Source organism: Petaurus breviceps, unplaced genomic scaffold, assembly GCF_028583685.1.
Source record: "Petaurus breviceps papuanus isolate PSGF00001 unplaced genomic scaffold, PetGlider_PUasm1.0 90602, whole genome shotgun sequence".
Taxonomy (NCBI): domain Eukaryota; kingdom Metazoa; phylum Chordata; class Mammalia; order Diprotodontia; family Petauridae; genus Petaurus; species Petaurus breviceps.
In genome coordinates, this window is record NW_027187283.1 from 5,464,428 (window position 1) to 5,475,072 (window position 10,645).

General features: G+C 39.9%; 1 pseudogene; it reads left to right on the forward strand.

Annotated features, from left to right (window-relative positions):
- The first annotated feature begins 6,421 nt into the window (after positions 1-6,421).
- On the forward strand, positions 6,422-7,808 carry LOC138142726 (DDB1- and CUL4-associated factor 7 pseudogene; annotated as a pseudogene).
- The last annotated feature ends 2,837 nt before the right edge of the window (positions 7,809-10,645 follow it).

A 10,645-nucleotide genomic window follows, 5' to 3' on the forward strand; every position in this document is an offset into this window, starting at 1 on the left:
AGATTATGGTTTTTAATCCATTCTGCTATCTGCCTTTGTTTTATGGGAGAGTTCATCTAATTCACATTCACAGTTATGATTACTATCTGTGTTTTTCTCTCCATCCTATCCCCTCCCCCATTTATGCTTTTATTTCACTTTTCTCTTTTCCCCTCCTCAAAAGTTTTACTTTTAAGCACCACCTCCCTCAAAATTCCCTTCCTATCAGCCCTCCTCCATTTTCTTTCTCTTTTCCCCTACTACTCCTTTTCTCCCTTCTAACCCTGTCTACCTTTCCTGTCCTACTGCCTGTATGGCAAATTAGATTTAACTTAACTGATTGTGTTATTCCCTCCTTGAACCAAATCTAATGAGAGTAAATCTCAAACAATGCTCTTCTCCCTCATTTCTTTCCCTGTATTATATTAAATTTTGAATATGAGCCCTGTGTTGGATTTTGTTTTTCTTCTGAGAAGTAGATTTTTTGAAGATTATCACTAGGTTGGTGTTTGATTAATAGATTTTTTTTAGACACAGAAACTCACAAAGGCAATAGTAATTGTAATAAGACAAGGCAATTGCAATATTTCTCATTTGAAGTTATGTCCATGAAATAATAGCTATTTGCAGTATTAAAACATACAGGAAGGCTTATATAGCATTTTCCTCACAACAACCCTTTAGAGGTAGCTAATGGTAGGATTATTATCCATATTATACAAGTGAGGAAACTAAGTCTATCTGCTCAATTTCTTCTTTAATCCAGTCTCTGATAAAGAGATTTCCCTTTTCCTTGCGAAGGCCAGTCCCCCAAGAAGCATTTTCTAGTGGGTACATGAAAAATCTTGTGTTATTCAAATTTCCTTTCTATTATATTTGAAGGTATTTTGTTGATTAAAGAATTTATTTTTGTAACTGTAATTGTTATATTTAAGCACAATGTGTCCTGGATTTTGAGGCATTTTCTTTCATCCTTTCCTTTCATTATGAGGCAAAAAGTGAATAATTTTAATTGGGACTTCACATACTGTCTTTAGAATATGGAGAACAGTTTTCTTTTATAATTTCTTGCACTGTGCTGTTCAGGATTTATATATATATATATATATATATATATATATATATATATATATATATGTAATTTCTTGTATTCTTCTGAGAAATGTGTGATCTTTAAGTTGTTCCTTCACATCTTATCTTCAAATCTTTGAAATTAGTGAGTTTTGCTTGTGTAGAGTTTATGTGTTTATTTTTCTTAAAATTGATGACTTTAACTTTAATGCCATATTGTCTTTCACTTTTGAATAGTTGTTTCCCTAATCTTTTGTGTTCTTATTCATTTCTTTGGAGAGACTTGTAACCATCGATTCCAGATGCTCTTTAAATAGTTATTTCTTCACTTTTAACAATAACTTCTCTTAAGATTTTTATTTCTCTGGGGAAGGCACAGCGTGGCAGACGCAGGCCAGGAAGGCGCGGCGTGCCTCGGCAGACTGGGAAGGTATGGAGCAGCAGACTCAGGCAGGGAAGGCGTGGCGCGGCTGGCACACGCAGGCCTGGAAGGGCCCTGATCAACTCGGAGGGCAAGTCTTCCCATCAACAACAAGGTCCACTACCAGGCCTATCACCAAAGGTATGGGACTGGAAAGAGCAAGGTAAGAAGCAAATACAGGGGCCCCTCTACTGGACAGCAAGCACTCCTGGGGCTACCACTTCATAGCCCAGAATTTTTTTTTTTAAAAAGCCCCTTTCAGGACCTCCAAAGATGAGGATGACAGAGTGAACCCCACTTGCTCCAAACCCCCCCTCTATCCCTGAAAACATAGTAACAATTGCCCAGGGCAAAACCCTCTACAGTAAAGGCTTGGGATCCTAGAGGAAGGGCGTGGCTAGGACCCTGCCTCAAAATGGGTAGAAAGCAGACTACAAAGACAAAGACCCTGGAGTCCTACTATCCTCAGAGGGACGAACCAACCTCAGAGGGAGACAATGTGGACTCCACACCCACAGCTGAAACTTCAACAGGGAATCGGTCCCAAGCACAGAAGGCTCTCCTAGATGAGGTCAAAAGGAACTTTGAAAACAAAATGAGAGAGATAGAAGACAAAATGAATAATTCTCTCAAAACCAAAATAGCAGAATTAGAAAAACATTATAATGAGGAAAACATCTTTCTAAAAAGAAAAGTGTATGATATGGAAAAGCAGCTTCAAAAATTAACCAAGGAAAATGATTTGCTAAAAACCAGAATTAACCAAATGGAAACAAATAACTCTATGAGGAACCAAGAATTAGCCAAGCAAACAACAAAAATGAAAAATTAGAAAAAGAGGTAAAATACCTCATGGAAAAAATAACTGACCTGGAAAACAGATCCAGGAGAGATAATCTGAGAATCATAGGCCTACCAGAAAATTATGATGAAAAAATGAGCCTGGACAACATTCTCCAAGAGCTCGATAAGGAAAACTGCCCTGAGATACTAGAACCTGAAGGGAAAATAGAAATTGAGAGAATCCACTGGACACCTGCTGTAAGAGATCCCAAACTGAAAAATCCTCGAGATGTTGTGGCCAAACTCCAGAACTACCAGATAAAAGAGAAAATACTTCAAGTGGCCAGAAAGAAACAATTCAAATATCGAGGGTCCACAGTGAGGATTGCACAGGATTTGTCAGCCTCTACACTGAAAGATCGGAGGCAGTGGAATACAATTTTCAGGAAGGCAAAAGAGCTTGGGTTACAACCAAGGATCACATACCCAGCGAGACTGAGCATATTCTTCCAGGCAAAGAGATGGTCATTTAATGATATAACAGAGTCCCAGATCTTCTTGATAAAAAAAGCCAGAACTCAATGGAAAATTCAACCTGTAATTACGAGATGCAACAGTGACTTAGAAAGGTAAACAAGGAGAACACACACACACACACACACCCTTCTATTTGATAAGAGCAAACTGGTTATAGACAAGTAGAGGGTTTGACTATAAAATACACAAAATGATGATTTTTTAAAAATCTTGTTAAGGGCTACAAAGGGACTGCAATGGAAGAAAGGGAATGGTTGAAGTGGAAAAGGGGGAATTATGCCACTCATAGAGGCATAAAAACTCTATAGCAGAGGAAAAAAAAGGGAGGGTGTTGGCAAGCATATGAGCTTGTCCCTCATTGGTTCTGGGACAAGGAGGGAATAACAACCTGTTAAGCATAGAACGCTATAGAGAAGAAATGCAAAAAGTATCATTTTAGAGGGAAAGAGGGGAGGGAGAGGAGCTTTGCATGAGATTTGTTCCTGTCATTCTTGATGCAAAGAGAAAATAGCATACTTCATTAAGTATAACAATATCCTACAGGCAGTAGGAGGGGGAGAGGGTTATGAAAGGTGGGTGGGAGTGGTTTGTAGGGAGGGAAGTAGTAAGGGGAAAGAGGAGGAAAAGGGAGGGGGGCTGAAAAGGGAACACTGAGGGAGGCAGTGGTCAAAAGGAAAACTATTAAGGGGGGGGGGATGGAGGGAAAATACCGAACATTAACAGGGGCAGGAATAGGATGAGGGGAAAGAAACAGATAACAATCATAACTGTAAATGTGAATGGAATAAACTCTCCCATAAAACGGAGACAGATAGAATGGATTAGAAATCATAATCCTACAATATGCTGTTTACAAGAAACACATCTGAAACAGAGGGATATACACAAGGTAAAGGTAAAAGGTTGGAGTAAAATATATCATGCCTCAGCTAAAGTAAAAAAAGCAGGGGTAGCAGTCCTTATCTCAGATAAAGCAAATGCAAAAATTGACCTAATTAAAAGATATAAGGAAGGAAACTATATCCTGTTAAAAGGCACCATCTAGAATGAAGCAATATCAATACTTAACATATATGTACCAAGGGGTGTGTAATGTAATGCCAAGGAAAGGCAACTTCCCAAGGTTCAGAATACCAGCATAGGTGCTCTCCATTTTATTCAGTGACAAAGTAAGAACAGAGAAGATCAAAACATGACATCATTCAAAATACAGCATTTACTAAGTGTGATTAAATAATCTCCAAGTACTACCCCACCCCAGGACCTTCCAATCATTCAATCAATTACAAAGTCCCTGTTCTTAATATTACTCCACCCCTAGGCTGTACCTTCGTTTAGTCCACCACAAAGCCCCTCTTCTGAAATGGAGATTAGTTTCCAAACATAAGTAAAGTACCTTCATTTGTTCAATCACAGAGCACAGAAAGGTCAAAATTTCCCCACCCCTGGATTACAATTGAATCTACCCCAGAGTTACATCAAGTCCAAGCACAGCACTTAATACCCAAATGGAGGTCTTTTCTTCATCTTGACCCAAGGCAAGTTCTCAGCAATCTTAGTTCCTGGGGAGACAAGGCTTAGCAAGGCCACAAGATACATTGCCAGTCCCTTCATTAATTCATCCTCTGTCTGTAGAACAGTCCTAGAACCCCTGAAAACATTAGCAAAACCCTCTCCCAGGATTTCTGTAAACATAGAACAAGAAAATCCTTCTTCAGGGCTTCTGAACCAACAGAAAGGTTCCCAGACCCCTGCAACAACAGCACTGTCCTTCACCAGTGGACAGTATTCACTCTGTCTGCAGGACAGTCTCCAGACCCCTGCAACAACAGCACTGTCCTTCACCAGTGGACAGTATTCACTCTCTGTCTGCAGGACAGTCTCAGGATCTCTTAGCCAGCAGCCAGGTTCCAGGACTTCTTCAACAACAGGACTGTCTTTCACCAGTGGACAAATCTGGCAAAACAACATCAAAACAGACAGACAAAGTACCAGCAAAACAGCCATGTCTCCTCAGTCCTTGGCAGCACAGGGGGCAGGTCTCAAAAGTCCAGGGCAATTCAAAGTGGCCCCCAGCAATTCTCTCAGTCTCTCTCTCTGCCTCCACGTGGGTGCTGCTTCCAAAAAGTTCTTCTGCCACTCTCTTGTCTCTCCAAATCTAAGTCACCAGCTCCTCCCAGTTCAAGACTTTCTTTTCACATCAACAAGTCCATCCCACAGGTGGGATTAACAAGCTTTGGGTTTTAACACAATCAGTTTGAAAACCAAGCCAATACAGGGGAATCTTTATATTCCATTACTAGCACAGGGTGTAGCATCCAAATTCCTAGAGGTGAAGGTAAAGGAATTAGAGGAAGAAATAGATAGCAAAACTATAGTAGTGGGAGACCTTAATCTCCCCCATCTGAACTTGATAAATCCAACCTCAAAATAAACAAGAAAGAAGTTAAGGAGTTGAACAGGATTTTAGAGAGGATAAGTATGATAGATCTCTGGAGAAAACTGAATGAGGATAAAAAGGAATATACTTTCTTCTCAGCGGTTCATGGCACACACTCAAAAATTGACCATGTTCTAGGGCATAAAACCTCACAATTCTATGCAGCAAGGCAGAAATATTAAATGCATCATTCTCAGATCATGATGCAATAAAAATTATATGCAACAAAGGGCCAGGGAAAGACAGACTAAAAACTAATTGGAAATTAAACAATTTAATCCTAAAGAATGAGTGGGTCAAACAAGAAATTATAGAAACAATCAGTAATTTCATTCAAGAGAATGATAATAATGAGACAACATACCAAAATATGTGGAATGCGTTAAAGGCAGTTCTTAGGGGAAGATTTACATCCCTGAGTGCATACGTGATTAAATTAGAGAAAAGGGAGCTCAACGAATTGGTCATGCAATTAAAAAACCTAGAAAAAGAACAAATTCAAAATCCCCAAATAAATACTAAATTAGAAATATTGAAGACAAAAGGAGAGATTAATAAAATTGAAATTAAGAAAACTATTGAGCTAATAAATAGAAATTGATAGACCCCTAGTTAATATGATAAAAAAAGAAAAAAAAACCAAATTATGAGTATCAAAAATGAAAAGGTTGAATCTACCTCCAATGAAGAGGAAATCAAAACAATAGTTAGGAATTATTTTTCCCAATTGTATGCACATAAATTTGACAATCTTAGGGAAATGGATGAATATTTAGAAACATAAAAGTTGCCCAGATTAACTGAAGAGGAAGTAAATTACTTAAATAATCCCATCTCAGAAAAAGAAATTGAACAAGCCATCAGTCAGCTCCCTAGGAAAAAATCTTCAGGGCCAGATGGATTCACTAGTGAATTCTATCAAACATTTAAAGAACAATTGATTCCAATACTCTACAATCTATTTGGGAAAATTAGTGTAGAAGGAGTCCTACCAAATTCTTTTTATGACACAAATATGGTACTGATAACTAAATCAGGAAGAGATAAAACAGAGAAAGAAAATTATAGACCAATCTCCCTCATGAATATAGATGCAAAAATTCTAAATAAAATACTAGCAAAAATGTCTGTCACTGCGGGGCTCCACCCTGCCCCCCACCCCAGACCTCCCCCTCGAGTCTCTCGGCTGGGTCCAGCCTGGTCTCTGTCCTCCGCTCCGGCTTTTCGGGCCGGAGGGCGGCCCTGCTGCCGCCGCCATGTCCCTGCACGGAAAGCGAAAGGAGATCTACAAGTATGAGGCACGATGGACTGTCTACACCATGAACTGGAGCGTGCGGCCCGACAAGCGCTTCCGCCTGGCGCTGGGCAGTTTTGTGGAGGAGTACAACAACAAGGTCCAACTTGTAGGTTTAGATGAGGAGAGTTCTGAATTTATTTGCAGAAATACTTTTGACCATCCTTACCCCACCACAAAGCTGATGTGGATCCCTGACACGAAGGGAGTCTATCCAGATCTGTTGGCAACCAGTGGTGACTATCTCCGTGTGTGGAGGGTTGGTGAAACAGAGACCAGATTAGAGTGTTTGCTAAACAATAACAAGAACTCTTACTTCTGTGCTCCCTTGACCTCCTTTGACTGGAATGAGGTAGATCCTTATCTCTTAGGTACCTCAAGCATTGATACAACCTGCACTATCTGGGGTCTGGAGACTGGTCAGGTTCTAGGGAGAGTGAATCTAGTATCTGGCCATGTGAAGACTCAGCTGATAGCACATGACAAAGAGGTCTATGACATTGCATTTAGTCAGGCCAGGGGCGGCAGGGACATGTTTGCTTCAGTGGGTGCAGATGGTTCTGTGAGGATGTTTGATCTCCACCACCTGGAACACAGTACCATCATTTATGAAGACACACAGCATCACCCCCTGCTACGTCTCTGCTGGAACAAGCAGGACCCTAACTATCTAGCCACAATGGCCATGGATGGAATGGAGGTGGTAATTTTGGATGTGCGAGTTCCCTGCACTCCTGTTGCCAGGTTAAACAACCACCGAGCATGTGTCAATGGCATTGCCTGGGCCCCACATTCATCTTGCCACATCTGTACTGCAGCAGATGACCATCAGGCTCTCATCTGGGATATCCAGCAAATGCCCCGAGCCATCGAGGACCCTATCTTAGCCTACACAGCAGAAGGTAAATCAACAATGTACAGTGGGCATCAACTCAGCCTGACTGGATAGCCATCTGCTACAACAACTGTCTGGAGATACTGAGAGTTTAATGCTGTTGGGAGTCCATGCCGAAGAGGCAGGGGCTATGTTTTCTGCCCCATCCCTGTCCCCAAAGTAAGAACAAGTTTCCAGTGGCCAGTATGTCTTTTGTTGCTTTGCATCCACTGTTCCCAGAAGCTGCTCTAGGAGTTTCTTGCCAGTCTCCCCGTTGCCTGTGCTGGACTTGGAACACAGTGATGAGTGGAGCCTCCTTGGCCTCTGAGGTTGGGTTTCTTCTTCTCCCCTATTCTCCCTTGTTTTCTCAATTAAAAATTTCTGTATAAAAAAAATAAATAAAATAAAATACTAGCAAAAAGACTACAGCAACTTATCTCAAGAATAACACACTTTGATCAGGTAGGATTTATTCCAGGAATGCAAGGATGGTTTAATATTAGGAAAACCATCAGTATAATTGATCATATCAACAACAAAACTAGCAGAAACCACATGATCATCTCAATAGATGCCGAAAAGACTTTTGACAAAATACAACATCCATTCCTATTAAAAACATTAGAAGGTATAGGAATAAATGGAGCCTTCCTTAAAATAATAGGTAGCATCTATTTAAAGCCATCAGCAAATATTATATGTAATGGGGAGAAGCTAGAAGCATTTCCCATAAGATCAGGGGTGAAACAGGGGTGTCCACTATCACCCCTCTTATTCGATCTGGTACTAGAAATGTTAGCAGTAGCAAATAGAGAAGAAAAAGAAATCAAAGGAATCAAGTTAGGCAAAGAAGAGACCAAGCTATCACTCTTTGCAGATGATATGATGATATACTTAGAGAATCCTAGAGAATCAAGTAAAAAAAACTGCTTGAGACAACAAATAAATTTGGCAAATTTGCAGGATATAAAATAAACCCACATAAATCCTCGGCATTCCTATATATTTCCAATGAAATTCAAGAGCAAGAAGTAGAAAGAGAAATCCCATTTAAAGTTAGTGTAGACGTTATAAAATATTTGGGAATCTACCTGCCAAAACAAACCCAGGACCTGTATCATCATAACTACAAAACACTTTTCAAACAAATAAAGTCAGATCTAACTAACTGGAGGAGTCCAGTCTGGCCTCTGTCCCCGGGGCAAGAGGCAATAGGCATGGCAGCTGCAGTTGCTGCCATGTGGTTGCCTCTGGAGCTCCTCACCTTCAGATCATGGGGGACCAAGCAACCATTCAGAGGATAATTGCTCTTGCTTTGGCCTTCTTGGATATGGGTCACAGGCTTGGGCACTGGTGCTGGGGTGAGGAATACCACTGTGCCAAAGCTTGTGGGGGCTGTAGAGAGGGCATCCTCCTCATAGCTCTGACAACTGTGAAATCCCCAGCAATTCAGAACACAGCTCTCTCCACTCTGGTAGCAGACATCTACTGTGACAAAAAGTTCAAAAATAAAGCAATTGAGTGGCAAGATGATCAAGTGAGGGAAGCAAGGCAAGCACAGTGGTCCAAATTTGGATTCCTTTTGGGGGGACAAAAAGAATCGGGGTGTGGAACTGGAGGAAGATAGCAAAGTCAGAACTCCTTCACCAAAAGCTTCCATCAAATGAATAAGATGCTTACAGGCCAAAGAGGAGCTTAAGAAGGATTTTGAAAACCAAATAAGAGAAATGGAGAAAAAGTTGGGAAGAGAAATGAGAATGATGTAAGAAAAGTATGAAATAGGAGTAAAAAAACTGAGTGAAGAAAATAATACCTTAAAAATATACTAACACAAATGGCAAAAGAGGTTCAAAAATCCAAAGAGGAGAAGAATGCCTCAAAAAGATGAATTTGCCAGATGAAAAAAGAATCTCAAAAGCACATTGACAAGAATCCTTCCTTCAGAATTAGATTAGAGTAAATGGAAGCTAGTGAAATTATGAGAAATGAAGATACTTTAAAATAGATCCAAACAAATGAAAAAATAGAAAGCCATGTGAAATACTTCATTGTAAAAACCACTGTCCTGATAAATAGATCAAGGAGAGATAATTTAAAAATTATTGGACTACCTGAAAGCCATGATCAAAAAAAGAACCTAGAAGTAATCCTTCAAGAAATTCTAAAGGAAAACTGCCCTGATGTTTTAGAACCAGAGGGCAAAGTAGAAGTTGAAAGAGTCTACTGATCACCTCCTGAAATACACCCCCAAAGAAAACTCCTAGGAATATTATAGCCAGGTTCTCAAGTTCCCAGATAAAGGAGAAAATATTACAAGGAGGCTGGAAGAAATAACTTGAATATTGTGGAAACACAATCAGGATAACACAGTATCTGGCTGAGGGATTGAAAGGCTTGGAATATGATATTCCAGAGGTCCATGGACCTGGTATTAAAACAAAGAATCAGCTACCCAGAAAAATTGAGTACCATGTTTCAGGGGGAAATATTGTCATTCAGTGGAATAGAGGACTTTGCAGCATTCTTGATGAAAAAAACAGAGTTGAATAGGAAATTTGACATTTAGATACAAGAAGCAAGAGAAGCCTGAGAAGGTAAACAGGGAAAAGAAATTATAAGGGACTTAAATAATTTGAACTTTGAATTAATGTATACATAAATATATATGTTTTATGGGCATGTGAATACATATGTCAGTGTGAGTATGTATGGGAACAGATATACATAAATAGTGGGCACAGGACCAATTTAATAGGAAGGGATGATACTTAAAAGGTGAAATTAAGAGATGAGAGAGGAATATATTGAGAAGAGATGGGGAGAGACAGAATGGAATAAACTATCATATAGAAGAGTCAAAGGAAAATGGTTACAATGCAGGGTAATAATAGGAAGGGAAAAGGGAATGTGTCAATCTTATTCTCATTGAATTTGGCTTAGATAGGGAATAATATACACACTCAATAGGGTATCTCACCCTACAGGAAGGGAAGGGGAGAAGAGGATGAGAGGGGGGATGATGGATGGATGGGCAGGCTGGGAGGGAGGGAAGTTGGAAGCACCCACTTATGAAAAGCAACAGGATCAAAGTAGAGAATAGAACAAGAGAGAGGGGGGATAGGACGGAGGGAAATATAGTTAGTCATTTATAATTTATCCACTATGGAAATGTTTTACACAGCTACACATGTGCAACCTATATTGCATTGTTTATCTTCTCATTAAGGGTGAGCTATGAGGGAGCAA